The sequence below is a fragment of the Leptodactylus fuscus genome, chromosome 1, assembly GCF_031893055.1.
Source record: "Leptodactylus fuscus isolate aLepFus1 chromosome 1, aLepFus1.hap2, whole genome shotgun sequence".
NCBI lineage: Eukaryota > Metazoa > Chordata > Amphibia > Anura > Leptodactylidae > Leptodactylus > Leptodactylus fuscus.
The window spans coordinates 258,691,488-258,716,748 of record NC_134265.1 but is presented as its reverse complement, the minus strand read 5'-3'; the positions used below and the strand labels follow the sequence as shown (position 1 = coordinate 258,716,748).

General features: G+C 44.0%; 1 protein-coding gene across 2 annotated transcripts in view; it reads left to right on the top strand.

Moving 5' to 3' along the window:
* The window catches only part of SYNPO2 (synaptopodin 2), a 178,068-nt gene that overhangs the window by 22,371 nt on the left and 130,436 nt on the right, over positions 1 to 25,261 (top strand). The gene's annotated exons all lie outside the window — the stretch shown is intronic.

Here is a 25,261-nt window from a genome sequence, read left to right as displayed (position 1 = left end):
TATTTAATACTTGTGAGCCCCATATAGGGATTTTTTTTTTTCCTATCAGTATGTCTTTGTAGAATGGGAGGAAATCCACACATACACAGGGAGAACATACAAACTCCTTGCAGATGTTATTCCTGGCGGGATTTGAACTCCAGGACTCCAGTGCTGCAAGGTTGCAGTGCTAACCACTGAGCCACCGAGTTGCCCCCACTCTACCACATAGATTGTAATCTCTTGCGAGCAGGACCCTCAGTCCCATTCTGTGAATTGAATATTATTCTGTAATATATCTTTTTGTCTGTACTTGAATCTTCCAAGTTGTAAAGTGCTTCGGAATATGTTGGTGCTATATAAATAAAATGTATTATAATTATTATTATTATGTTCTTGTACCATTTTTGCAGTGGCAAAGTGAAAAAATACGGTCAAGGCAAGCTATAGCGATTCTGTACTATGCAGTGACAAAAGGGTTTAAAGAGGACCTTTCATCAGATCGGGCACATGCAGTTCTATATACTGCTGGAAAGCTGACAGTGCGCTGAATTCAGCGCACTATCGGCTTTCCCGATCTGTGCCCGGGGTAAAGCGCTATCGGTCCCGGTACCGTAGGGCTTTACAGTCAGAAGGGCGTTTCTGACACTTAGCCAGGGATGCCCTTCTGCCCAGCAGCGCCTATCGTGCTGTACAGTGGAGCGGGGAGGAACGCCTCCTCCCCTCCTGATAATACTCGTCTATGGACGAGCTGTGTGAGCAGAGGGAGGGGGCGTTCCTCCCCGCTCCACAGTACAGCGTGATAGGCGCCGCGGGGCAGAAGAACATTCCTGGCTAACTGTCAGAAACGCCCTTCTGACACTAAAGCGCTACGGTCCCGGGACCGATAGCGCTTTACACTGGGCACAGATCGGGAAAGCCGATAGTGCGCTGAATTCAGTGCACTGTCAGCTTTCCAGCAGTATATAAAACTGCCTGTGCCCGATCTGATGAAAGGTCCTCTTTAAGGAAACAGGATGTAGCCAAGCATACTTGCGATCTTAAAACATCCTTAAAAGATAAGCAGGCTCACACTGGCCCAACGTGGTACCAGACCTTTTTATGTATAATCAAATTGTGTTAAGATTTTCAAATAAAGTAAAAGTAACAGGGTAGTAGAGCAAAATATCACATAATGGAATAATATCCAAGACACATAAAGCTAAAAGTGCAACAATGTAAAACATGGCTTAAGGACCCAAATATTAGTTTTGAAAGTATCTTGAAGTGCCCTCTGCTATTTTAACATCAGTGGGAGTCTGATAATGGCCTCTATTAACTTACCTATCCTCGCCTCTGCAGCCTTCCACTTCTTCAGCCTCCAGAAGGCTCCTGTGTGCCACATATTATGTCATCACAACATGATGTGCAGCTCACAGGGCCCATTAAAGGCTGAAGGTGGAAGCAGAGGAGGCTGTGTGCAGGAGTGGCGATTGGTAAATGAATGCAGGCAGTTGTCCCTGGTTCTACTGATTCAGTTGTTAAAAAGACAATGGGATTGCAGAACTGGGGAGAAGTGGAGCTGTACCCACTTCTGCTAAATCCTAACAGAATAGCTGAGTTCCTGTATGTAGTAGGACAGCTGCTTATTTCATGTCACATTACTGTACAGTGCCTGGTGTAAAGACAAGAGATGCATATGTGACACATTCACAGGAATTCACAAAGTTCTTTCTGTCAATTCATTCTATTTGTAAATTAGTGCATTTGTTTTACTACTTTAGACCAGGTCCCACGTGGCGTAAATTCTGCAGTTTGGCCATAGCAGAAACGCCGCAGAAAAATCTGCAGCATTTTCCAGTCTTTTCAAAGTCTAGCGAATCCCATCTACACATTGCGGAAAATTACGTGCAGTAGACATGCTGCGATTTCCAAAACTGTTGCGTTTTTTGAAATTGCAGCATGTCAATTATACTGTACCTAGAGAAACAACAGCAGTTTCCATATAGGTATAATAGAAGCAGAAAATCTGCAGAGGAAACCTGTGTAGACTTTCTATGAAAAGCACTGCAGTGCTTTATCCCACCTAGTTTTTTTGCTGCTGCCCACTAAGGCTTCACATTGTGGAAACGCAGTTTTTTTAATGCAGATTTTGCTGTGGTTTTTTGAGCGAAGCCAAGAATGGCTATGAAAGGAATGGGAAAGCTCTGGTTTTTTTTCCACAACATGAGGCCTTAGGCCCCTTTCCCACAGAGTAACGCGCCGCTCATTCTGACACGTAAACACGTGTCAGTGTGAGTGCTTCAAAACAGAATCCCATTGACTTCAATGGGTTCTGTTTAACTCGCGTAACACATTGAAATCAATGGGTTAAAAAGCCTCCCATTGATTTCAATGTGTAGCGCGCATAAGACAGAACCCATTGAAGTCAATGGGATTCTGTTTTGAAGCGCTGACTCTGACACGTGTCAGAATGAACGGCACATTACTCCGTGGGAACGGGGCCTTAGGCTAACGCTCTTTGTAGCGAGCTGCGACAAAAAAAAAAAAAATGCTGTGGAAAAGGCCATGTTTTTTTCCTCAGTGTTTTTCTCTGCAGACTTTCTGCCATAGTACACTTATACAGAAAACGCCAGCATTTCTGTAAGTATAATTGACAAATGCAAGAGTTTTTTTAAAATGCTGCTTTTCCACTGCAGATTTTTTTCTGCAATGCGTGGATGGAATCTTGTTCAGGCACGGTTCACATCTGCATTCAGGTAATTTCATTTACTTATCCGCATGAAAAATGTGGAGAGAAAAGTCCTGCATCGCTTTCCTCTCTGGATATTTCGTGCAGAAACTGAGTGGAAACCACACGGACCCCATTATAGTCTATGAGGTCCGCGGATTTCTTTAGGTAACCGCTTTTTTATGCGGATAGATTTCCGTTCAGGGGGTCCCCAAGCGGACTCCTCGAACAGAAATCCGAATGCAGATGTGAATTGGGCATTACAGGTACTGTGAAAGGCAGCAGTTTTTGCTACCTAAAATTCTATTGGTGTGTAATTATGTGCACAATAATACAATGGAGAACAGCATTTGACCCATTGGCTGATATTTGCATTCTTACAAAGTCCATGACAAAGCATAACACAAGGTAGTACTCCCTATGTAAACAGTGCTTGCTCATGGATGCAGATGGCCTCCACTTGGTGTTTTAAACAGATGTAAAAAATCACTTCGTCATTAATTTGTCTGACTTCCATAAAAGGAGGTTGTTTCTTTTTTGTTCTTTTCTGTCTCAGTAACACTGGCTACAGACTAGGCATGTTTTAGCTCTGAGTCATTGCAGGAGCAGCGCTGTATTAGGTATAGCTATCACTAGAACACAGGAAAATCAACTAAGCCCAAACACATGGCGATTATGGAATGTGACCTAACAGTCCAAATGGTGGATGCAGGCTTACATACCTATATTTGACATAACTAATGCTTTATTTTTTTTTTAACATAACTTTTATATTCATAATGGGGCAGTCGTATTGTACGTCTGTTTTAATAGAGCCCTGACTGGCGCAGGACACGAGTGATTTTGGAGCCTCTTCATAAATCATGCACATGTCCATGCTATAGAATGGTGATCTACTACAGTTAGGAATCGGCATAGATTTCCATTATAATTCATGCCGGAAAACTAGTGTCAGTTACAATAATAATGTCGGACCAAGTCCCTGTCCTGTCCTGCTCTCCGCCCTGCTTCACCCAAATCCACACAGTGTGGTGAACAAGGTGCAGAATAGGGGTTGTGGTACATGTTTGGCTCATGAAAGGGCCTTGCCCCATACGTGTGCCATAGTATTATCCCTCTAGGCCAGAAAATGGTGTAGAGGGATTGATAAATATCCTACAATATATCTGAAAAATGATGAGTTGTCACCGGTAAATGAATGTCATGAACATCAATTTACAAAAAACAAGTTGATTGTTGTTTTCATGTATATGTGCTGTAAATGCTGTATTGCACTATGACATACATTGCTAGAGGGGGTGTTCAGACTTGAGCCCTGTGTCAGGCCGCCGGGTTTCCGTCCTATTCCCCGGAGAAACTGCATAGGGGACGGCTTCCACTTTGTGTGCCGTAAAAGCTCCCATTGATTTCAATGGGAGCCTGGATCGCATACGCCGCGGTATTTTGCGGCCGTGATTTTGCGGCCGCAAAATAACGCCGTGTATACGATCCAGGCTCCCATTGAAATCAATGGGAGCTTTTACGGCGCTCAATGTCTCACACGCCGTATACGTGCCACATCACGTGGCACGTTACATCGTGTGAACTCCCCCTTAGATGAGTTTGTGAAGATTATTGCAGCTGCAACCACGTGTTAGTGATGAAGTGTGTGCAATAGACTAAGTCTGTGTGTCTAATATCTCTGAGACACAGTTGATATGAGAAGTGATGGTCCAGGAAGATAACATTCGGTTGCTGTGCAAGTAACAGACTTAAAAAGGCTGTCTAGGGATATGATATTGATTCCTGTGGCCTCTTCATTACTTTCCAAGTACAGCATCATACTCGAGTACTGGTCATGCTTCCCCTTAAAAGCAGGTGTCTGAGGACTTGAGTCTGATGCTGGTATTGGTGGTCTATAGGCTAGAGAAGCTTGCCCAATACAGGACTGTAGGTAGTCTGAAGCTTGGATATAACTTTTCTATCATGTGCTTAATGAAAGCAAGTTTGTTGGGGAACAGAAAGTACAGTAGTTGAAGTAGAGTCTCTCATGGATTGAAGAACACATTGTTGATATGAATTATTCTACCTATTTGCTAGGACATAAAAGCTGAAAACCCGTTTTAACCTATTACTTTAGTTATTAGTACTGCAATATGTTAAACTATGTAGCGTTGCAGGAGATTCAGAATATGCTTGAATATTATATTTAGCTTCTCCAGCTTCTTGTCAGCCTGACTACATTTGTGTATGTAAAATGACAATACATGGATTACTCTTTGCTTTTTGCCTTTAATGTGCCGCTAGCAAAATGACTTAAATAATACTAGTCAGTAGGTAAACCTGAGAAGCTTGGCGTTCAACGAATGCTAAGAAATGATGCCCAAAGTCATCCTGAAAAATGCTTTGTTTAAACATATGGCTGGAAATAGAACCGAACAGATGCCAAGCTATACAAAAACACGTGTGTGACCGCTGTATTGTTTTATTCATGGTTTGCAACTTGCCCTTAGACTGAGACCTCAACCAACCCTATCAGTAACAAAGTGCCTTAGTTCTTGTTACATAGGCATTAAATACAGTTCGAGAAATCCTCTTGTGGCTGATAAATATCACTGCCACACTAAAATGCTCCCAGTCTGTTTTAGACACTTTATATAAGTAACATTGGTAGAAACTATAATCATATAAAAAAAGAAAATCCCTCTTGCTTAGCAAACGTTATTATTCCCATATGGTTAGACTCATTTAGAAGCTAAAATTAGCAATGGAAGCTCTTAGTTCTGAAGCCAATGTTATCCCACTCTTTAAAAGTTTCTCTAGAATCTCATGAGTTATGATGCTGTTACAATTCTTCTAGGGAATTGTGGAGTAGTGCTTATCGTAAGTGGATTTTTTCTTTATATTATCCAGAGTCATATGATAAAAAGAGTATTAAAGGTTTATTCCAACCACAGGTTGTGCCATACATGTTCGATGCAGATCCCAGAATGGGGTTTTCCAAACCCCTGTCCTCCCTGGTCATTTGCATGCAGGTGGAGAAAAAATTAATTTGCTATTAAAAAAAAATTAGTTTGATAGTCCATTGTCCTATAAATTTATAACATTTAATAAACTTAGGGACAGATTTATTAAGACTGGCGTTTTGTACACAAGTCTTAATAAAGGCCCGTGAGAGGTGCGAGGTGCGCCTGATTTCAATAGGTTCTTTTCAAAAATCAGGCATATGCACCAGTCAGAAACTTGGGCAAATTTCCTCTATAAATCACGCCTGAAAACTGGTGTGAATTATAATAAATATTTTGGATCCAGTCATCCCCAACCCCACCTCATTGTGCTCACATTCTTGGAAAGGGGCAAGTGAGGCGCCATCCTGTGATAACATCTAGGATTTTCGTGAGGCCTTTCTTGAAGTTGGTAATTAAGAAAAGCATATCATCCACAAAGGCTGAAGAAAAATAGTTGAGGAACCAAAGGTGAGGCCACAGATTTTCAAGCTTTCTCTTACAGCCTCGAGAAATGGTTCCAGTGTTAAGATGAAGAAGGAAGGATACAGTGGAAGACCCTGTTGTGTGCCATTGGTAATGCTAAAGGGCTGAGATAATGTCCCATTTATTTTCAAGCGGGCATACGGCTGAGCATATGATGAGAGTATAACTTCTATAAAGGGTTGTGGGAATACAAATCGTTGTCAAGTGGTAGACATGAATGCCTAATTTACCCTAACAAATGCCCTCTTGGTATCTAAGGCAAGAAGCACTAAGGGAGTTTTGGTGGATTTAGCAAAACACTTGGCGTGGAGAAGTAGGATGGAACCATGCTTCCCTTCTCTGGATCTTACAAAACGGGCTTGCTCTTCATTCATGAGGTTAGGTAAAAGAGATTAAAGGCGTAGGGCCAGCAGTTTCACCCAGTACTTTATGTCTGGATTAAGGAGTGAGATGGGTTGATAGCTATTGCATAATAGGGGGTCATTTTGGTCTTTAGCTATTAGAGCAGCAAAGTGCAAATGGAGCTAATAATAAACGTGGCACACCAACATCTAGTGCACAACAGTATAAGAGCATATACGAGTCAATACTTAAAAACTATATAGACTAACAATTGCAATAGTGAAAATTGCAAAAATAAGAGTTTGTAAACCATTAGACAGCTCTCGACCAAAGGGCACTCTATAGCCCAGCAAAAACAGCATCAGAAAAAGCAAACCAGCTCACAGGAGATTCTACAATCAACAGGGGACCGGTAGGTTTCTGCTGATCTAGGTGAGGGAGTTTCTGCGGGGTAGTTGGAATTCTTCTGGACTGTGGGGACTTAAAGTGCTGTGACCATTTCCATGCATTTTTACTCAGGAGCGGCGGTAACCTGTCCATTGCAAGAGTAGGCATCCAGGACAGTACATCTACAGGAGTGATGTTAAAGGGGCTCTATCATTGAGAAAAGTCATCTAAAAGCTATGCAAGGATGTGCTTATCTAAAAATGACTTTTCCAAATGATAGAGCCCATTTAAGCTGTTCCCATATAATAGCTAATAGAGATGAGCGAGTACTGTTCGGATCAGCCGATCCGAACAGCACGCACGCATTGAAATGAATGGACGTAGCCGGCACGCGGGGGTTAAGTGGCCGGCCGGCATCAAAGCGGAAGTACCAGGTGCTTCCATTCATTTCAATGCGTGCGTGCTGTTCGGATCAGCTGATCCGAACAGTACTCGCTCATCTCTAATAGCTGTCATATAGGGTATGTAAAGTTATACGTCACTCTTTGAACTGGATAGAGAGACCGAAGGGTATAGCCATGTATACAGTATCTTCATTCCTCTCAGGATTTTGAGAAGTGACTTTGAGAGCCTTCTTTTGGCCAGAGTGTAGGGGGCCTAACGTAAGGTAGAAGGCCAGCAATAAAATGGGAGTAGGGGAGGGGCATCTTGGCATAGCTTAGGTCGCAATGTTCAATGTACTCATTCAATAACTTTCTGGGTCTAGTATAGCAGTGAAAACAGCAATGAGGTCTCCTGAAGCATATTTCAGAGAGGACTTTAATTCTAGCATTGCAGCGACAGCTGTGATTCTCTTGGTCTTCCAGTAGCATTAATGTCCTGTCTATGTGTTCCTTCTAGTGAGCCACTTACAAAGCCAGTGCTGCGGAGTGACTAGTGATGTTGGCACAGGCCTCCTCAACAACCTCTTCTCTGTGCCCCAGGTGTTAGAGTTCAATTTTTATATCAGCAAGATCCGATAGCACAGTCTGAATAGTTTGTGCCAATCTTTACACATGAAGGACTTGGAGATACCAGAGGAGATGATATATGAGCCCGAGTCTACTGCTTCATCACAAGCTTTCGTTCCTTTCAGCACCATCTTTGAAGAACTGCCATGGCTGTGCAGGTTCCCTTTCCTCAGAAATTTCTGTAGGTCTGCTCGCTGCCAAGACGTTCTGGGGGGTACAGGGGATCCCAACTACTTCATCCCTTCTGATTTTCACCATGTTTGCAAGGGTAATGTTGGTGTTGAGCTCTCCAGGTGTCTTTGTGACGGAGCTGCAGGCGGTCAGGCTCAGCCCCCCTAAATTACTCTAGTTTTTCTTATTGCTACTACTCTACAAGTCATATGCTGGTGGGCCGTCACATGGATGGAGTTCAGATCAGGTCAGAAACAAAATATACCTTAGTGTTTATCAAAGTATTTGCTCTGTGCAATGCATTTGTACTTCTACTGTATGGCTCTTTCTTGAGTTCTGTTTTAACAATATTTAAGAAGTCTTAAAGTGATGTATCCGTGGGTGATTTACATTGGTTTTCTCACAGTAAAACTAGAAATAATTTCCTTTTAGAACTCTGTCCTAGTGATAATATGAAATGTTAAAATGCATCATCTTAGATATTTCATCTACTTGAGGACTAATGATCTCCATAGGCTTGACATCTCATAAATCTTTGTAACCATAATGAATTTTCCTGTTGATAGTCCTTTAACGGAGATCAACTTATGTAATCTTTGGCCTTTTTACAAGAAAACCTTATTAAGTTGATTACAGATGTATTTCATATGGCTACAAACCGATGATAGCAACGAATCATTGCAAAGAGTCATTTCTGTCGGTAGATTTTATGTTAGTTGGAAAAGCCATCATTTTATCATCAAGCGCGTAGGGACTATATTGTTAATGTATTATGATAACATAGGCTGGATTTTATTGCTGTTTTTCTGATATTCTTGTTTTTTAGTTGCTGGTATTTTTATGACTTTTTTCAGAAAGCAGCATTCTTATAGTGTAGTTTCTGTGACAATTTTTTGAGCAAAAGCCAGAAGTTTATTCAAAAGGAATGGGAATTAAAAAGGGAGTACGGGGGCTGAGGCCCCACCTAGCGAATAGCAACTAAAAAACTAAACACAGCTAAAATGCTTTGTGTTTTTTATGTTGAATTTTATCAGATTTTTTCCTTTTCTTATTAAATCTATAAGGAAAATGCTCAAGACTCTGCTGCTAAAATGAATATGCTGAGTTTTTTTGTTTTGTTTTTAAAAAGCATGTTTTTTTTTCTTTTATAAAAAGCAGCTTTCCCACAGCTCTTTTTTTTCTGCAGTGTGTGCCTGAGATTAATCAAAATCTCAATCTTTTTCATTCTTTTTGCTGATATTGTAAGTCACTGTGTTTTTTTCTCTGCATTTCCGCAACGTAGGGCCATAGAGCTTATTCCACAACAATGACAGACAGGCATGTAATGACGGCTTTTTGACATGTCGTCACTTGGCCATTTTTAAAGCAATGAGAGCGACTGAGTGTATTCACTTGTTAATTTTTTATGGACCGTTATTTCTGTCCAACAAAAAAATGGACATGTTCTATATTTGTCCATTTGGTTGGACACACAGAACAAAATAGTAATAAATGGGTCAGTTTTTACTGGATGCAAAAATGGAGTTGCATCTGTGTGATGGCTGTTAAAAATGGACCAGTGGATTGCATCAGGCATTTGATGCCATCAAAAACAAACGCTCATGTATGGGATACAAAATGGATGCACAACGACCATGAAAATGACTGATTTATCAAAAAAGGTAAAACAGAAATGGAAACGGTCGTGTGAATAAAGTCTTATATACATCCTGTCTGGCTTTGGCTCAAAAAGCTGCATCATAAGCTGCAGTGATTTATTGAAGGGCTCATTCACACAACTGAAAAATGGCCATGTGATGGCCATTTGTGCAATGTCTGTCACACATCTGTTTTGACAACGCATTAAATTCAATGTGTATATGGAAATGTCCGTTTTTTTCATGGTCTGATTTTCAAAAACTGAAATACACTATCTTAGCCCGTGAAAATGGCCATAGATTGTGCTATGTGAATAGATCCATTAAAAACCATGGCTTCTATAATGGCCATTTTATGGTCATTTGGAAAAGAGTCATCGCATGGCCATTAATGTGTCTACTCTCTTCTATATTTCCTCCTGGTTTTGGCTCTAAAAACTGCATTAAAAAATAACAGACAAAGCTTTATGGGGCCAATTTTGCAAACACTGTAAACAGTGTAAACTTCGGATGAAACCTCTTATCACAGTGACCGATGTGAATCTGGTGCCGTATTAGACTGTTTAGTCTACCGCTACACTATTTATTTGTTGTCATTGTACACACCAAAAGAATTTTGGTGCATTTTTAGTCTTTCTCTCGATCACTCTCATTATACAGGAGGCCGGGGTCTGGATAACTAGTGCCCACTTTCTGATTTAAGACTTTGGTCTGCCAGTTGAGTCCCTCTGCTATAACTGGTACCTTGTACTTATTTGTTGTAGAACTTTCTGTGCCTGCTTCATTCTCCAAAATAGAATTTTGAGAAATCCACAAATTTAAGCGAAAACAACCTCATTCAGAGTTTCATTTGCAGAATGTTCTACTTTGTCTATAATATATGACATCACTGGTTGTCAAATGAGAAATAGTTTTGCTATATTTTCCTTAGATATGCGTGCAGCATGTAAAATATTGGGGGACTTTACTTACCCATCTAAGCCAGTTTTCTTTTCATAAATGGTTGTAAATGTGGTACATATTTGACTCATGGCTTGTTCTTGCACCAAAAATATTCCACATTTTTGATTCTGTCCCTTGCTTGCCACCTTTTGCAAAAGTGGGCAGAGTTGGGATGGGGCACTTCAGCCCGATAAATTTACCATAACTCTCACCAGAAACCTGACCCTTTAAAGTACTTTTTTTTTTTTTTAATATCATTCCATTACGATTACATTAACCCCTTTATACCAATGCCCTTCCTCCCTCCCACTATCATCTTAGCACAGACCACAGCATTCTTTCATGCAGTGCTCATAACAAATATAGCATTATATTCTTTTGAACATATAACAATTTTGTTTGTGATGACAGGAGAACGTGAACGACATTGTAAGAAAACTGACACATTGTGTAAAGTTTTGTCACTTTCTTTGGTAACAAAGCCAGTGTGTCCTAATTAGGAAATTGCTCATTTGCTTGTTTTTAAAGCAAAAAAAAAAAATTGAACTGAAACAGAAAAACACTCACCCTTTTACTTTTAGATGATCTGCCATTCCCACTGTTATTGGTACCTAATATGTATGGCCACTAGAGATGAGCGAGTAGTATTCAATTGAGTAGGTTTCCATCGAATGCTACGGTATTCGAAATACTCGTACTCGGACAAATACCACGCAGTAAACGCAGTAAAAATTCGATTCCCCTCCCACCTTCCCTGGCGCTTTTTTTTTACACCAATAACTATGCAGGGGAGGTGGCACAGGAACTTGGACAATGTAGACATTGGAAAAAAAAAATATACAGTAGAGATGAGCGAGTAGTGAAATATTCGAAAATTTGAAATTCGATTCGAGTACACCTCAATATTCGACTATTCGATCAAATACCTACTCGATTGAATACTACTCGCTCACCTCTAATGGCCACCTTTAGGACCTGTACAAGATAAGCAATGTAGATGTTATCTGAGATGAACTTTTCATGCACAGAGACTGGTAACACATGCAAACTTTTACATGCGAGTACTACAATAGCACCTTACTACTTTTTTTTATTGACATATTAGTTGTGTTAGATGTATAATAATCTCATGTACTCATATGAAACTGTGACACTACGAGGGGTTTTGTGGAGCACTAACTTAGGTTAGATTCACACTATCATAGGGCTCTCCAATGTTCTAGTCCGCTGGGGGACACCAACGATTAACAGCCTCTCTGCTAAAACAGCAGTTACCCCTGTACCCTATAAACTATAATGGGGTCTTCTGGTGTCCATCAGTTTTTTGACGGCTTTATACTGAAGATTTTTGTGAAGCTAGCCTTAACTATAAAGACTACAGAAATTAAAGATTAATTACAGATTGAGGATATGCTGCAAATGTCCATTTCTAATGCAAAGGGTTAAAGTAGTTTTCCTGTATCATTTTTATTGGCCTGTTGTTATGCTAGGCTGTCAATATCTGATTTGGGGGGGGGGGGGGGGGGGGAGGGTGACATCTGGCACCCACACTAATCAGCTGATTGGAACTCTGTCAGACTCAGATCTATACAGTCTCCAGAGCTGAAAGCAGAGGGCTTCATTCATTCATTTATTCATCCATCCATTCATTCATCGTACAGTGCAATATTACTGCAGCTCTTCACCATCAATGAAGTGAATGGAAGCTGATCTGTAATAGCGTGGCTTGGCCACTATACAATGTATGGAGCATTCTGCTTCTGACTCTGTACTTTGTATAGTATCAGTCTAAGCAGCAGTCCCAATCAGCTTATCAGTGCAGGTTGGGGCGTCACCCTACACCCCGGAACCTGGCAATCAGATATGGATGACCTAATGAAGGGCTACAAAAAGAAAAAAAGAAATGGAAAATCCCTTTGATCTACTGAAAACCAATGGCAATATCTTCATGAACACATGGATTTTGGCATGAATTTGTAGCAGAGCAGTAGCACGCACAATTGAAAGCTCATCTGAACAAAGTCCAAGTAACATAAATGTCTGTAGAGTGTTTGTTGGAAGAAATAAGCAACTTTTTCCCTTGCTCTTGAGTTATGAAAGTAGAATACAATGGCATATAGTTTAAAATAAGTAGATTTTAACTGTGATCTCTTCTTTTATAGTGTAATATAAATGTACACAGCGATATAGTTCAGTTTTTAGGTTTTGGCAAGGGTGTGTGGTCTTGATGAGAGGTGAATGGTATTTGTGTTATATCTCCATCCACGTAAGAGCCTTATTTAGTTTACATTCTGAACCTCACAGATCTGCCAAGCTTTTTTATTATATGACCTTTATGACCTCGTATGCGTTTTAAACTTCATCCTAGCTCCTTTTATGGCCGCATACTCTTGTGACTGTCACTTTTCTAGCCTACCACCTCACAAAACAAATTTTGACATCCTTTTTATTGTTATATCAGTACCATTTAAACCTATGTATACAACTTAGAGAGTCCTTTTATGGTGGTTGCCATACCAATGTAAAGCAAACACAAGCAGAGATGTTGCCTCAAGTGAATAAAGTGACATTTCTATGTACATTTACTACACTGTTGAGGCACAAGCATCGCCAACAAATGTTTTATCCTTTTTTCTCAGAAAGTAAGAAAAACTGCACTTAAATACAATTGCAGATGTCTAAAAACATATAATGAATACACCATGAATTGGAATGATTATTATTATGCAATGCAAGGAAGAAAGCCTTATTCCACTTACGCAGGATGAAACGGCACATGGCACAACCAGGAAAATAGTGGCACGATTGAAAACCACATGCAAAGCTGGTTCATGTCTTTACCATTTCCATAGGTAAAAATTTCAATTAACACTGAGATTTATTATAACATTGGTGCTGTGGTCTCCCCTCTGTGTAGATTCTGTCAGATTCATTCAACACATGACCTGGGTTGTTGTATAGGGAACATGTGAGTGCTAAATTCAGTCCTGCTTAAAATCTAAATAATGCTTAAAGTGTACCTGTCATGTCATTTGACATTTTAGGATAAGCTGTTATATGTGGATAGTGCTATTTCTGAAAGGGCCTAATCAGGAGGGAGTCTCGCGCCACGAATGCTGCAGCTGAGCCAGCTGTGGAATTTGTGGCTAGAAGGGTCATTTCTCTTCTTTTTTCCGCTACTAGTTAGCAGACAAAAGAAGCGTGCGGCTCCCATTGAAAAGTCAATAGGAGTGGTTTTTGACAGCGGATTTTGAGCCCCACATGTGTGTAAATAGCCTTTAAAAAGGCTATTAAGGCACCGCTAAAGTTACATTAAACTACTCCCCCCCCCCCCCCCGTTTTAAAATGAAACTCTAAAAAAGAATATGTTAAACTTATCTATTGTGCACGGTGGGCGGGCATTCAGGGTCCGACGCCTTCTTCAGACACTCCTCCACTTGCAGCAATGTCTTCAGGTCCCGTCTTCCTCTGGCGCTCGCGAACTGCCATTGATAAAAAATGGCGCGGGTGCATGCGCAGTAGCCAGTAGCCATTTGCTGATAGAGCCCCTTTAACCATTCGTACTATACGTTTATGCAAAGGATATTGGCAATTTAAAGCAATCCAAAGAGGAAGGGACAAGTGTCAAGATATTCATAGTTGCTTAAAGGGAGTCTGTCAGCAGTAATTTGGTTATAAACCTAATCCCAGTACTTTGTAGAGGTGATTCTACAGATTCCAAATATGCCTCTGTTATTCAGCTGTGGAACCTCCTTTTCATGTAAATTGCTGTTTTATTCATATGTAAATTACAGAAAAAGTTTGCCTTAGAATCTAGAGCAGAGACCAAATGCCAGACAAGCTATGGCATACCCAAAAGCGCTTTTCCCCACTTTTTCATATGATTTACATGATAATGGGGCTCCAATCTGATAACAAAAATACTCAAAGTATAACTCTTCAGACTCTCTTATTCTTTAATGGATAACATAGAGAGAGCTATAAAATTAAAATACAGTTGGATAGATAAACTAATGCTGTTAACTTTTAGACAATGCAAAGTTAAAGTAGACAGTCATAAACTGCAATAGATTTTCCAAAGTGTCTGTTGCTGTTTGAAAATCTGGTGATCTTTCAGACTAACTTCACGACACAATTTTGGCAAAAATTCCAGTTCAAAGTTTTGCACCCTCTTCTACAAATCCCGCTCACCTGCTTGGCGGGCACAGCAACTGTTGCCGAAGGTCTTATACACATAGAAAATGACATGTAAAGTATATATTCCACTTTTTATGCAAATTATACCACACTTCTACGGCATATTTATTAGTTTGTCTGCCCCAGTGTATTCAACAATGATAATAATAAAAAATGTTCTTAGAAAGAAAAGCATAAATATAAATGTAAAAAATCTGAATAACAAGCATATTTGGAAACTGTAGAATCACCGCTACATGGTATTGTGATTAGATTTAGAACAAATTTACTGATGAGAGACTCCATTTAACAATCTTGTTACTCTTGCACAAGCTTTTGGACATGTCATTGGAAAAACTAGCTTCTTTATAGGGTTGTGCAGTTATTAAAAATAATACCAAATGCAGATGTGAACCAGGCCTAAACAATAATTCCACTATATTATTTAACATTTAACAACATTGTGCACAATAATCTAAATGATCCAATTCTTTTGTATTCATGACCTATCATCAGGATAATATGATATAATATGAGATTATTCTTTTGCTGGGTATATCTGTGTTTTATATGGAAGCGCCTATAAGTTGACTATGGGGTTCATTTGTTTAAGACGACATTCTAGGAATCTGGTAACATTTTTGTCACTCATTAAATAACAATACAACACTTTCTAACATCAGTATCTGAAGCATTGGTTTCTCGGGCACCCAAATATTAATATCATTATTCACACTTGTGCATTTCTTAAACGTTTTGATTGATAGTTCCGGAATGAAATCATCTTATTGAAATCCGGCATATGTATAGTTGGCACAGTTGGTTTAGTCTCCGTTAATGTGGACATCGATAATATCTGGTGAATGGGGATCTTGTACGGCAGTTTTTCCTTTCCTTTTCGTCTCTGTATACGCTGTACATACTTACCTGTAGCTTCGAGTTACGCTGATACTGTCGGAGCTGCAGTTCAACCAGTCCTGGCAATCCATCCAATCAGCGTAGGGGGATGTGGACTTGCTGACACATCCCCTGTGTTCACGAACTAGGATTGGTCCACAGCATGTGCTTGTAACACATATAGAGCCACGGAGCAGGCGCTCGCTGGCTTAACATTACAAGTATTGGCATCCACCAGGGGCCACACGGTGGCTCAGTAGTTAGCACTGCAGCCTTGCAGCGCTGGAGTCCTGGTGTTCAAATCCCACCAACAGCAAAAAACCCTCTGCAAGGAATTTGTATGTTCTCCCTGTGTTTGCATGGATTTCCATCCCTATATTCCAAAGACATACTGATAGGGGGAAATGTACATTGTGAGTTCTATGTGGGGCTCACAATCTACAAAAAAAAAAAAAGTATCGGTGTCCACCATTAGGGCGCTGAGAACTGCAGTTTTAGCCTCAATCATCTATTTCAGGGTCTTTAAATATTTATTTAAAAGGTTATACTCTCCTGACTAACCTGGTACGATGTTTGTTACCAGGGGAAATGCGTTGAGAATCTGTTTATTAACCCTGAGGCACCGTTTTAGCTTATAAGGCACATGGCCGTAACACCTATTGCCAATGCCGGCCACAGGGCTTTGCGGGACCGAGGGTGAATTTTAAATAGGGACTTATCTGTATCTTAATAGAGTGTCTCTATCTGACCCCCATGTATGTAGCGCTTTAGCTTAGTGACCATGAGTAAATCATAGTGGCTGCTAATTTTCTATTGTGATAGGAGTGTTTGAGAATATTGTTTGTGGATTATTACAATGTTACTCCAGATCTAATATAGAATAACATCTATATATCTATTGGCAAGTATGCTATCAGGAATCACTCAATCCTTTTCATCTAACATAGCCTGATGTAATTACCATGGGATATGGATGGAGGTAATAAATAGAGTAGATTCGCTTACTACACTGTTCCCAGTACATATTTGAATATCGTCATGAGGGCTTCATATTAGCTTTCATATTACATTATATGGTATTGGGGATTGGGTCTACTGGAGTACTTATCTCTCGGCGCCCCTGCACATATACGCTCTAAAGTTGCTTGTAGCGTTTTATCACTGGCATATTTGACCAGTGAAGGGTGTGTTTTCTTATTTTAACTCCCAAGTTCCCAGTTAGGTGCATGGTGTGTGTGAATATCGCACACTGGGGACAATCACTTCAGGGGGTTAATGCTTCACAGTTGGGATATCACTATATATATGTGTTTTAAATAATCTCAATAAAGTATTGAAGTTTTAATCTCACTATTCAAGCCATACCTTGTAATTGATTTTGGAAAAAAAGGAAAAAAATCTATTTATAAAAATGATCAAACTACATTATAAAAATATCAATTTAATTTAAAATGTTCATTGTTTTAGAAAATTTAGAGGACCTGGCAAAGTTTATATTCCAGATTTATCACATTAGTTTCATTTGTTTAATATAGTTATGTATAGAGATGAGCGAACACTAAAATGTTCGAGGTTCGAAATTCGATTCGAACAGCCGCTCAATGTTCGTGTGTTCGAACGGGTTTCGAACCCCATTATAGTCTATGGGGAACAGATACTCGTTAAGGGGGAAACCCAAATCCGTGTCTGGAGGGTCACCAAGTCCACTATGACACCCCAGGAAATGATGCCAACACCTCTGGAATGACACTGGGACAGCAGGGGAAGCATGTCTGGGGGCATCTAACACACCAAAGACCCTCTATTACCCCAACATCACAGCCTAACAACTACACACTTTACACACTCAATACCACCTCTCTGACAGTAGGAAAACACCTTGAAACATGTGTATTTGGCACTTGCAGTGAGGAGAGCTTGTCACCAGCAGTGAATTTGGCCATTGTAGTAAGTTGAGGTTGGCACCAACATTTGTTTTGAAAATCAGGGTGGATTGAGCCTCTAACCAGCAGAGTTTGGGCAAATTCATGGTGGAGGGAGCCTCTAAACACCCCAGTTTGGGCAAATTCATGGTGGAGGGAGCCTCTAAAAACCCCAGTTTGGACCAATTCATGGTAAAGGGAGCCTCTAACCAGCCCAGTTTGGGCAAATTCATGGTGGAGGGAGCCTCTAACCAGCCCAGTTTGGACCAATTAATGGTGGAGGGAGCCTCTAACCAGCCCAGTTTGGACCAATTAATGGTGGAGGGAGCCTCTAACCAGCCCAGTTTGGACCAATTAATGGTGGAGGGAGCCTCTAACCAGCCCAGTTTGGACCAATTAATGGTGGAGGGAGCCTCTAAACAGCCAAGTTTGGACCAATTCATGGTGGAGGGAGCCTCTAAAAACCCCAGTTTGGACCAATTCATGGTGGAGGGAGCCTCTAAAAACCCCAGTTTGGACCAATTCATGGTGGAGGGAGCCTCTAACCAGCCCAGTTTGGGCAAATTCATGGTGGAGGGAGCCTCTAAACAGCCCAGTTTGGGCAATTTCATGGTGGAGGGAGCCTCTAACCAGCCCAGTTTGGACCAATTAATGGTGGAGGGAGCCGCTAAACAGCCCAGTTTGGGCAAATTCATGGTGGAGGGAGCCTCTAAACAGCCCAGTTTGGACCAATTCATGGTGGAGGGAGCCTCTAAAAAACCCAGTTTGGACCAATTCATGGTGGAGGGAGCCTCTAAACAGCCCAGTTTGGGCAAATTCATGGTGGAGGGAGCCTCTAAACAGCCCAGTTTGGGCAAATTCATGGTGGAGGGAGCCTCTAAACAGCCCAGTTTGGGCAAATTCATGGTGGAGGGAGCCTCTAACCAGCCCAGTTTGGACCAATTAATGGTGGAGGGAGCCTCTAAACAGCCAAGTTTTGGGAAATTCATGGTGGAGGGAGCCTCTAACCAGCCCAGTTTGGACCAATTCATGGTGGAGGGAGCCTCTAAACAGCCCAGTTTGGACCAATTAATGGTGGAGGGAGCCTCTAACCACCCCAGTTTGGACCAATTCATGGTGGAGGGAGCCTCTAAACAGCCAAGTTTGGACCAATTCATGGTGGAGGGAGCCTCTAAAAACCCCAGTTTGGACCAATTCATGGTGGAGGGAGCCTCTAACCAGCCCAGTTTGGGCAAATTCATGGTGGAGGGAGCCTCTAAACAGCCCAGTTTGGGCAAATTCATGGTGGAGGGAGCCTCTAAAAAACCCAGTTTGGACCAATTCATGGTGGAGGGAGCCTCTAACCAGCCCAGTTTGGACCAATTAATGGTGGAGGGAGCCTCTAAACAGCCAAGTTTGGACCAATTCATGGTGGAGGGAGCCTCTAAAAACCCCAGTTTGGACCAATTCATGGTGGAGGGAGCCTCTAACCAGCCCAGTTTGGACCAATTAATGGTGGAGGGAGCCTCTAACCAGCCCAGTTTGGACCAATTAATGGTGGAGGGAGCCTCTAACCACCCCAGTTTGGACCAATTCATGGTGGAGGGAGCCTCTAAACAGCCAAGTTTGGACCAATTCATGGTGGAGGGAGCCGCTAAACAGCCCAGTTTGGGCAAATTCATGGTGGAGGGAGCCTCTAAACAGCCCAGTTTGGACCAATTCATGGTGGAGGGAGCCTCTAAAAAACCCAGTTTGGACCAATTCATGGTGGAGGGAGCCTCTAAAAAACCCAGTTTGGACCAATTCATGGTGGAGGGAGCCTCTAACCAGCCCAGTTTGGACCAATTAATGGTGGAGGGAGCCGCTAAACAGCCCAGTTTGGACCAATTCATGGTGGAGGGAGCCTCTAAAAACCCCAGTTTGGACCAATTCATGGTGGAGGGAGCCTCTAAAAAACCCAGTTTGGACCAATTCATGGTGGAGGGAGCCTCTAACCAGCCCAGTTTGGACCAATTAATGGTGGAGGGAGCCTCTAAACAGCCAAGTTTGGACCAATTCATGGTGGAGGGAGCCTCTAAAAACCCCAGTTTGGACCAATTCATGGTGGAGGGAGCCTCTAACCAGCCCAGTTTGGACCAATTAATGGTGGAGGGAGCCTCTAACCAGCCCAGTTTGGACCAATTAATGGTGGAGGGAGCCTCTAACCACCCCAGTTTGGACCAATTCATGGTGGAGGGAGCCTCTAAACAGCCAAGTTTGGACCAATTCATGGTGGAGGGAGCCTCTAAAAACCCCAGTTTGGACCAATTCATGGTGGAGGGAGCCTCTAACCAGCCCAGTTTGGGCAAATTCATGGTGGAGGGAGCCTCTAAACAGCCCAGTTTGGGCAAATTCATGGTGGAGGGAGCCTCTAAAAAACCCAGTTTGGACCAATTCATGGTGGAGGGAGCCTCTAACCAGCCCAGTTTGGACCAATTAATGGTGGAGGGAGCCTCTAAACAGCCAAGTTTAGACCAATTCATGGTGGAGGGAGCCTCTAAAAACCCCAGTTTGGACCAATTCATGGTGGAGGGAGCCTCTAACCAGCCCAGTTTGGACCAATTAATGGTGGAGGGAGCCTCTAAACAGCCAAGTTTTGGGAAATTCATGGTGGAGGGAGCCTCTAACCAGCCCAGTTTGGACCAATTCATGGTGGAGGGAGCCTCTAAACAGCCCAGTTTGGGCAAATTCATGGTGGAGGGAGCCTCTAAAAAACCCAGTTTGGACCAATTCATGGTGGAGGGAGCCTCTAAAAAACCCAGTTTGGACCAATTCATGGTGGAGGGAGCCTCTAACCAGCCCAGTTTGGACCAATTAATGGTGGAGGGAGCCGCTAAACAGCCCAGTTTGGACCAATTCATGGTGGAGGGAGCCTCTAAAAACCCCAGTTTGGACCAATTCATGGTGGAGGGAGCCTCTAAAAAACCCAGTTTGGACCAATTCATGGTGGAGGGAGCCTCTAACCAGCCCAGTTTGGACCAATTAATGGTGGAGGGAGCCTCTAAACAGCCAAGTTTGGACCAATTCATGGTGGAGGGAGCCTCTAAAAACCCCAGTTTGGACCAATTCATGGTGGAGGGAGCCTCTAACCAGCCCAGTTTGGACCAATTAATGGTGGAGGGAGCCTCTAACCAGCCCAGTTTGGACCAATTAATGGTGGAGGGAGCCTCTAACCACCCCAGTTTGGAACAATTCATGGTGGAGGGAGCCTCTAAACAGCCAAGTTTGGACCAATTCATGGTGGAGGGAGCCTCTAAAAACCCCAGTTTGGACCAATTCATGGTGGAGGGAGCCTCTAACCAGCCCAGTTTGGGCAAATTCATGGTGGAGGGAGCCTCTAAACAGCCCAGTTTGGGCAAATTCATGGTGGAGGGAGCCTCTAACCAGCCCAGTTTGGACCAATTCATGGTGGAGGGAGCCGCTAAACAGCCCAGTTTGGGCAAATTCATGGTGGAGGGAGCCTCTAAACAGCCCAGTTTGGACCAATTCATGGTGGAGGGAGCCTCTAAAAACCCCAGTTTGGACCAATTCATGGTGGAGGGAGCCTCTAACCAGCCCAGTTTGGGCAAATTCATGGTGGAGGGAGCCTCTAAACAGCCCAGTTTGGGCAAATTCATGGTGGAGGGAGCCTCTAACCAGCCCAGTTTGGACCAATTAATGGTGGAGGGAGCCGCTAAACAGCCCAGTTTGGGCAAATTCATGGTGGAGGGAGCCTCTAAACAGCCCAGTTTGGACCAATTCATGGTGGAGGGAGCCTCTAAAAAACCCAGTTTGGACCAATTCATGGTGGAGGGAGCCTCTAAACAGCCCAGTTTGGGCAAATTCATGGTGGAGGGAGCCTCTAAACAGCCCAGTTTGGGCAAATTCATGGTGGAGGGAGCCTCTAACCAGCCCAGTTTGGACCAATTAATGGTGGAGGGAGCCGCTAAACAGCCCAGTTTGGGCAAATTCATGGTGGAGGGAGCCTCTAAACAGCCCAGTTTGGACCAATTCATGGTGGAGGGAGCCTCTAAAAAACCCAGTTTGGACCAATTCATGGTGGAGGGAGCCTCTAAACAGCCCAGTTTGGGCAAATTCATGGTGGAGGGAGCCTCTAAACAGCCCAGTTTGGGCAAATTCATGGTGGAGGGAGCCTCTAACCAGCCCAGTTTGGACCAATTAATGGTGGAGGGAGCCGCTAAACAGCCCAGTTTGGGCAAATTCATGGTGGAGGGAGCCTCTAAACAGCCCAGTTTGGACCAATTCATGGTGGAGGGAGCCTCTAAAAAACCCAGTTTGGACCAATTCATGGTGGAGGGAGCCTCTAAACAGCCCAGTTTGGGCAAATTCATGGTGGAGGGAGCCTCTAACCAGCAGAGTTGTGGGAAAGCAGGGTAGAGGGAGCCTCTAACCAGCAGAGTTGGTGGAAATCAGGGTGGAGGGAGCCTCTAACCAGCAGAGTTGGGGGAAATCATGTTGGAGGGAGCTTAGTATTAGCAGAATTGTGCAACGCTTATGGTGGATGAGTATGAGGATGCGGAGGAATTGGAGAGGTTGAGTACAGACATGGAGTTTCATGTTGGGGTGCTTTACACAGGTGGGCACAAAAATGAAGGCTCTATCCAGTGGTGGTTCATTTTTATCAAAGTGAGCCGGTCGGCACTCTCAGCTGACAGACGGGTGCGCTTGTCAGTGATGATGCCACCGGCTGCACTGAACACCCTCTCAGATAGGACGCTGGCGGCAGGACAGGACAGCACCTCCAAGGCATATAGGGCAAGTTCAAGCCACAGGTCCAACTTCGACACCCAATACGTGTAGGGCGCAGAGGGGTCGGAGAGGACAGGGCTGTGGTCGGAAAGGTATTCCCGCAACATGCGCCTATACTTCTCACGCCTGGTGACACTAGGACCCTCCGTGGCGGCACTTTGGCGAGGGGGTGCCATCAAGGTGTCCCAGACCTTAGACAGTGTGCCCCTCGTTTGTGTGGACCGGTGAGAACTTGGTTGCCTACTGGAGGAACTGCCCTCCCTGCCGCCAACGTCACATGCTGGAAACATCTCCATCATATTCTGCACCAATTGCCTGTGGCAAGCATTGATGCGATTGGCCCTCCCCTCTACCGGAATAAAAGACGAGATGTTGTTTTTATACCGGGGGTCAAGGATAGCAAAGATCCAGTACTGGTTGTCCTCCATGATTTTGACAATACGCTTGTCGGTTGTAAAGCACCCCAACATGAACTCAGCCATGTCTGCCACAGTGTTAGTTGGCATGACTCCTCTGGCCCCACCGGAAAGTTCAATCTCCATTTCCTCCTCATCCTCCATGTCTACCCATCCGCGCTGCAACAATGGGACGATTCGAAGTTGCCCGGAAGCCTCCTGTATCACCATCACATCATCGGACAACTCTTCTTCCTCCTCCTCCTCCTCCTCCTCCTCCATTAAACGCAGTGAAGCGGACAGATGTGTGGACCTACTCTCCAGCTGTGACGGATCGGATGCTATCCCTAACTCCTCTGTGTGATCTGAGTTATCCCTGATGTCAATCAGGGATTCTCTCAGAACACACAAGAGCGGGATTGTAAGGCTCACCATCGCATCCTCAGAGCTCACCCTCCTTGTGGACTCCTCAAAGACCCGTAGGATGTCACAAAGGTCTCTCATCCATGGCCACTCATGGATGTGAAACTGAGGCAGCTGACTTTGTGGCACCCTAGGGTTTTGTAGCTGGTATTCCATCAAAGGTCTCTGCTGCTCAACCACTCTATTCAACATCTGAAACGTTGAGTTCCAGCGTGTGGGGACGTCGCACAAAAGCCGGTGTTATGGCACATGCAGGCGTTGCTGGAGAGATTTTAAGCTAGCAGCGGCTACTGTCGACTTGCGAAAGTGGGCGCACATGCGCCGCACTTTCACCAGTAGCTCTGGAACATTGGGGTAGCTCTTTAGGAAACGTTGCACCACTAGGTTGAAGACGTGGGCCAGGCATGGAACATGTTGGAGTCCGGCAAGCTCCAGAGCTGCTACCAGGTTCCGGCCGTTATCACAAACGACCATGCCTGGGCCCAGGTGCAGCGGCTCAAACCATATTGCCGTCTCATCGAGGAGGGCATCCCTCACCTCGGAGGCAGTGTGCTGTCTGTCCCCCAAGCTGATCAGCTTCAGCACAGCCTGCTGACGTCTACCAACGCCAGTGCTGCAACGTTTCCAACTCGTAGCTGGGGTCAATCTAACAGCGGAGGAGGAGGCGGTGGCGGAGGAGGAGGCGGTGGCGGAGGAGGAGGCGGTAGAGGAGGAGGAGGAGGGGGGTGTTCTTCTCGTGTCCCTGCCAGGAATGTTAGGCGGGGAGACGAGGTACACCGGGCCAGTTTGGGAAGCAGTCCCAGCCTCAACTACATTCACCCAGTGTGCCGTCAGTGAAATGTAGCGTCCCTGTCCGCATGCACTTGTCCACGCGTCGGTGGTCAAGTGGACCTTTGTGCAAAGCGCGGAACTAAGGGCCCGCCTGATGTTGAGTGACACGTGCTGGTGCAAGGCGGGGACGGCACACCGGGAGAAGTAGTGACGGCTAGGGACGGCATAGCGAGGTGCCGCAGTTGCCATCAGGTCCAGGAAGGCGGGAGTTTCAACAAGCCGGAACGCCAACATCTCCTGGGCCAGCAGTTTAGCGATGTTGGCGTTCAAGGCTTGCGCGTGTGGGTGGTTAGCAGTGTATTTCTGCCGCCGCTCCAATGTCTGAGAGATGGTGGGTTGTTGTAAAGAAACGCCTGATGGTGCCTTTGATGGTGCAGGAGAAGGAGATAAGACAGGACCAGGGGAGGATGAGGTAGAAGTCAACAAAGTGGCGGAGGCAGATGAAGTGGTGTCCTGGCTCGTCCTCTGGAGTGCATCGCCAGCACAGTCAGCAGTGGCAGTGGCAGAGGCAGAGGCAGTGGCAGAGGCAGTGGCAGTGGCGTGAACGGCAGGCGGCCTTTGTCCTGCCGTTGCTGCCTGCCACTGATTCCAGTGCTTGGATTCCAAATGACGGCGCATTGAAGTGGTGGACAGGTTGCTCTTCTCAGAGCCCCTAATCAATTTCGAGAGGCAAATTGTGCAGACAACACTATATCTGTCCTCGGCGCATTCCTTGAAAAAACTCCACACCTTCGAGAAACGTGCCCTCGAGGTGGGAGTTTTTCGGGGCTGGGTACGAACTGGAACATCTTGGGAGATTCCGGGTGTGGCCTGGCTTCGCCTAAGCTGCTGACCTCTGCCTCTGCCTCTAGCTACCCTTTTTGGTGCTGCACTTGCCTCAACATCCACACTACTTTCCCCGCTTGACATCCCCCCTGTCCAGGTCGGGTCAGTGTCCTCATCATCCACCACTTCCTCTTCCAACTCCTGTCTCATCTCCTCCTCCCGCACAATGCGCCGGTCAACTGGATGCCCTGACGGCAACTGCGTCACATCATCGTCGATGAGGGTGGGTTGCTGGTCATCCACCAACAAATCGAACGGAGATGGAGGAGACTCTAGTGTTTGAGCATCTGGACACAGATGCTCCTCTGTTAGGTTCGTGGAATCGTGACGTGGAGAGGCAGGTTGAGGGACAATGAAAGGAGCGGAGAACAGCTCTG